Below are 6,199 nucleotides of genomic sequence, written 5' to 3' on the forward strand. Positions count from 1 at the left end.
AAACTTACTTTATGATTTTTCCTGCTATTTCTTTATGATCTGTTTCTTCTTTCCCAACTGTGTCTAATATGGAAATATGTTTTACATGATAGCATAAATATAACAAATATCAAATTGTCTACCATTTTCAGAAGAGAAGGGAGGGAAAGAGGGAGAAAAAATTGAAACTCAAAATTTTATAAAAATAAATGCTAAAAATTGCCTTGACATGTAATTGGGAAAAGATAAAACACTATTTAAAAAACAGAAGTCACAACAGATGAATAAAGAAAAGCATTATAAACAATTTTCAAATATATGTCAAAAATACTAATAACAAATAAAATATATGCATATTTATAATATATATATATATATATATATATATATATATATAAAGATAACATGACAAGAAATGGAGAATGTAGATAACCCAATCTCAAGGAAAAAATGTTTGCAACAAGATATGAATGAATTTGCAAAGAATATAACCCCAGGGAGATGGTTAAATAAGTTATGGTATATGAATGTAATGAGATACTATTGTTCTATAAAAAACAATCAACAGTTTGATTTTTAAAAAAACTTGGAGAGATTTACATGAACTGATGCTAGTTAGTGCTAGCAAAACAGCAACAACAAAATTATGTGATGGCCTACTGTGATGAACTTGGTTCTTTTTAACAATGACATGATTCAGGTCAATTCCAATAGTTTTGTGATGGAGAGAACCATCTACATCCAGAAAAAGGGACTGAATGTAGATCTCAATATGATATTTTCACCTTTTGTTGTTGTTGTTTGCTTGCTTGTTGTTTTTTTTTTCTTTCTCACTTTTTTCCTTTTTGATCTGATTTTTCTTGTGCAGCATGATAAGTGTGGAAGTGGTTAGAAGAATTGCACATGTTTAAACCTTTGCTGGATTATTGGCTGTCTAAGGGAGGGTGGGGACAGAGGGAGAAAACTGAAACACAATATTTGGCAAGTGTGAATGTTGAAAACTAGCTTTGCATGTATTTTGAAAAATCACAACTTTTATTATAGAGAAAAAGAACAAAATCCCAGGAACACAGTTTTACAAATGATTTTTTATTTTAATAAATATGAAAAATAATTAATTCATAAGTTTGTAGAGAAATTTATGAATTAATTATTTTTCATGTTTTTTTTCTCTATGCGTAAAGATGGAATTTTACTTATTTTTTCTATAAGTTTTTTTAGATTTTTTTTCTAGATTCCTAAGGCTTAAAATGGTGTCAGAGAAAGAAAACTACAAGTCAGTACTTTTAACGTATATTGAAAACAATAAAATAACATAATTAATAATGATATGTCAAAAAAAGGTTTCAACAAAATACAGTAACTTTTTATACAAAAAATACAAAAGATACTATGTAGCATGGTAATAAATGCTTTGTTTAATATAATCAAGAGTTACTATTGTCTGTAACAGTGAAGTAATAGTGAAGAAGTCTTTTCAATAAAATCAAATGTAAAATAGTGCCATTTATTGTCATAACTGTAATTCAATATCATAATAGAAATGTTAGCTATGACAATAAAAAAAGAAAGAAACAAATCATGGGCAATTTTTTTTAGATTATCACTTTTTACAAATGATAGTTTAATTAGAGATCTGTAGTGATCCAATGAAAAAATAAATAAAGCAGGATTTGAAGATAAACCCAAATATCATTAGCATTCTCCATATATATGTATGTGGATATGTGTGTGTGTGTGTGTGTGTGTGTGTGTGTGTGTGTATACACACACACACACACACACACACACACATACATACTCAAAAAGAGATGGAAATTTTAATTTACCATACTTAGAAAATACCTGCCAATGTACACACAGAGGAATTAAGTAGATAAATTCATCAACAAAATGTTCATTATAGGAATATAGAAAAATAATTAATTGAAGAGGAAGTCATTGCTCATGGGTCATACCAATATAATTAAAAAGACAATTCAATGTAATAGCAATCAAATTATCAAAGAATAACTTTATAGATCTAGATAAAATTAATATGAAAATTCACCAAAGGAAATAAAAGTTCAAAAATCTCAATTATGAAAAGAAGAGGAAAGGAAGGGACCCAACAGTACCGTGTCGCAAACTACAGTATATTAAAGGCAATGAATTATCCAAAAAATTTTATTCTGGTTTAAAAAAAAAAAAGGAACAAATTGGGTGTACAAAATTCATATATAACTGAACATAACAGCATACTATTTGATAAATTCAAGAATACAAACTACTAAAGTGAAGACTTAAAATTCCACCAAAAAAACTGCTGTGAAAATTGAAAACAAGTCAGATAAATTAGTCTTAGGTAATCAGGTTAAAGGGATTTCTAGGTGGTGCAATGGATAGAGCAAGTCACTTAACCCTATTTGTCTTAATTTTCTCAGAGAAGGAAATTGCAAACCACTTAGGTATCTTTGCCAAGAAAACCCAAAAATAGGTCATGAAGAGTTGGACATAACTGAAACAACTGAACAATACACAATTATTTCCTGTGACTCAGAATCCAATCTCTTAATGCCTCTTGAAGTTTTTATTTTGCCTTCTGAACACAAGACTTTTAAAATACCTATTAAATAGAAATATAAAAATTAAAATTAAAAGGTTACTGACCTCAAAAAATATGCATTCAATAAGAGGATACAACATGTAAACATACTGTGAGAAATGATCCATTTGGACCCCTACTCCATTGTAATTAGTATTACTTCACTGAATTTCCATAAAACATTAATAACAATGATGATTAATAATTATTAGTGATATACTAATTTAGTGATGTGCATTTTAGTCAGTCATCTAATAATAGTACAAGAATAAACATGAACTAATATATGCTTTACATAAATCACATAGAGATAATTAGATAAAATAGTTCTTATAGTATGCCTCATTCTTTAATCCAGTATTTACCACTTGATTCCCAATTATGAAGCTCACTGGACAACCACAAGAATAATGACAAATAGATACCCCCATTCTTTTTTGCTCAAATTCTATGTCTAAGCATGGAAAATCCCCGATTTTTTTTGTACCTTCAGACCACTTTCCTTTTATCCAAAATCAGCAAGTGACCATGTTATGACCACTTAGTCCCTGGAAATGGCCCTTACCTTACATATCTTGCAACCACCCACGCGAGTACATCACTTCTGATTCTCCTTGAGAATTGAAATCGAAGTCTACCAACAAATACGATTTTGTAATTTACCATGCTTCTTGCATGTTTGGCTATCACATTTGATAAAAGTAAGATCCTGGGGAAAGGAGACATCTCATATTTTGAGGAAAATCTGAGGTCCACTTCATCAGAGTTTAATAAAGTTCTATTGGCTTGGAGCTCATTACAATAGTTCTTCTAGCAAATCAGACAATTTTGACCACCACAATACAATCAAATGGAAAATATATGCTAAATAAATGCAAGGGAGGTACTGGCAGCTATCTGTCTAGGTCTTTCTGACTTAGTATGCAGAATTATACAGTTTCCTATTGCTCTTATCTCTTATCTGTTCTTTGGTTATATGGTACTTTTTTCCCCCAACTAGATTACAAACTCGAGAGCCAAAAATTCATTCTCTTTCTTGAGAATAAGTTGAACCAACCAGAGTATAGTGAACATTTTGAGCATAATAATTTCATTTGAATATCTAAAGTCCCATCACACAGAAGAATCATTACACATGTCCAAAATTGGAAGTAACAATAAGTGGGAATAGCGGAGAAGCAGACTTAATTTATTTCATGAGAAGGAAAATCCTAGAAATTAAAGCTGTCCATAATGGAATGAGTTCCTTAAATTAACATAATTTTCCTGTCAGTAAAGATCTCATTATCAGTAGGTTCACATAGCATTTTAAAGTACATAGATATAATGTCTCATTAATCCTAACAATCCTCTGAGGTAGATGAAATGATTTGCCTGTGAGCACAAATAATAAAGACCTGTCCAAAGTAGAATTTGAATTCATCTTCCTGTCTCCACATACAAACACCCTATGTAATACCACTTAGCAAAGACTCTACTATCTACTCTTTTCAATTATAAAATTCTTATGAGCAAGGACAATGTCTCATTTACTTTTGTATTTGTGTAAGAACTCTCTGAATAAAGTGATTTGCCAAAACTAATAGAATTATCATAGAAATTCATTTTATCCCTCCCATTGTATGACTGTTATTCTTAGTCAACTAATTCAAAATGTCTGTTAAATGCCTTTCATGTGCAGATTTTTTTTTCATATTCATCAATATACAAGCTGACACAATACCCATTTAAAAAAATTCTTATTCTAAATATTGATCCTGCTTCTTCCTCTGACAACAGTATGGGCCTATCTGGTAATTCATGTGATATCATTTTGATGGAATTTTGAGGACCCCAAAATGTTGGGGTTCCCAGACTGGTGCCACAGGTGTCACAAAAGAATTCATAGGCTCAAACCATCTCAAGATCAAGGGGCAAAGTATATTATAGTGTAACACTATTGTTAGCTGTCTAAGTTCCAGAAAAGAGCTAGCTTATAAGAAAAAGGGAGAAGAATCAAGTGCATCATTTCACTGATAATGTTAATTTTATGATTTAAAGGAGGAGTTGAAGAGTAGTCAGGTTCTTAAAGGAACATGCAATTTTCACTGTTTGGGTACAGGCACCCTAGCCATAGTTCACTGGACAAAACCCATGGAGGGATTTTCAAGAGATAATTCTTAGGCCTGAAACATCCCTAGGTCAAGTAGCAGACATCTAATTTTGTACTGCAGTTGCATTAACTTTAAGATACCTCATTATTGATGCTCATTAGTTCCAGGGGCCCCATTATCATTGACCAACAGGCTGGTATATCTTGACAGACAGAATTCTTTTGAGCTCAGTAACCTGGCCATGTAAGGCAATCTGGATAAAATAACTTAAAGGCAGTAATCCTAAGATAATTTGATGTTCTACATCACTCCCAACACCTGGCAGCCTGGGGGTTACTAGTATAGCATGCTTCAAAGTTTCATTAGTACAGCATTCCTAAGAGTTGCACCACATTAGGGTTGCACCACATCATTCCCCCCTCAAACTCCAGGGAAATGGTTAGTATAAATATGGCGGCATCCAGGGTGGAGAGGGTTACATTTGGGACCTGTCTACTGGAGTAAGCTGAAGAGCTGTTCCTGACTAGCAGGGCCCAGATTGAGGAGGGAAAATGTGTGATGACAGGATGATGGTAACAGCATCCAGGGGGTGCTGTGTCTCAGGATCAGTTGACCAAGTAGTTGGAAGTACATGGCCTGGAGCCTAGAAGTGAAAAAGCTCACAAAATATTTAAAAATGCAAGGACCAAAAATGAGCAAGAAAAGAATGATTAAAATTAGGATATGTATGGGGTTTAATAGAGACAATAGCCAAGAGAGCCATCCAGAGGAAGATTTTGGAGGAGAGATGAAGTTATCATGAATGTCTCATATCCATCTGGCCTTTTCTATGATTCACACAGTATAAAGTTCTCAACCTTCCCTGAGTTGTACATACGACGGGGGTGTTGGCAAGGCACAGACACCAGCATTAGAGGCAAGAAGGGCCAATCTATTATCCAAGACCATATTCTCCAATGAGTCCAAGGATTCCTGGAACGCTAGGAGAGAGCATATGGTTTCATTGGCTACTTGGTTGATGGTGGTGGTCAGGTTCAAAAGGATATATTCATGCTCTAAGTACCCACTTCAGAAGATGAGTATCATCATTTCTTTCCTCAGATACCAGAGAACATTCTCCCAAAATCATAACTTTTGTCTTCTCAAAGGTGATGGTTGGAATGATGGCAATATAAACAGTAAAAGGAAGGCTTAAGTGGCCAAGAGTATATGTGCCAAAGTGTTTAAAAGGGCTTAGACATTGGGTAGTGAGGGTGATGGGCTGAGGGGTATTTTTCTTGAAATATCACTAGAAATATCAAAGTGAAAGGGGAGACTTTTTTTTTTAAGTATATCCCTTAGGGGTTCAGATGGTAGCTAAGGTCAGGTTTTGTAATTGCTTTCTGGTTAGGTCTCCCCAAGGATTGCTGTAGTTGCATGCCATTATGCCAGTAAGGATGTCAGTTTTTAGGATATCATGAAGAAGGCTTTTGGAGGGTGGGGTAGAAGCACTGTAGCTGAATTTGCTGGAGCAGTTTTGGAACAGGTATCCTACAATTATTTC

This window comes from Sminthopsis crassicaudata, chromosome 3 (assembly GCF_048593235.1).
Source record: "Sminthopsis crassicaudata isolate SCR6 chromosome 3, ASM4859323v1, whole genome shotgun sequence".
Classification (NCBI taxonomy): domain Eukaryota; kingdom Metazoa; phylum Chordata; class Mammalia; order Dasyuromorphia; family Dasyuridae; genus Sminthopsis; species Sminthopsis crassicaudata.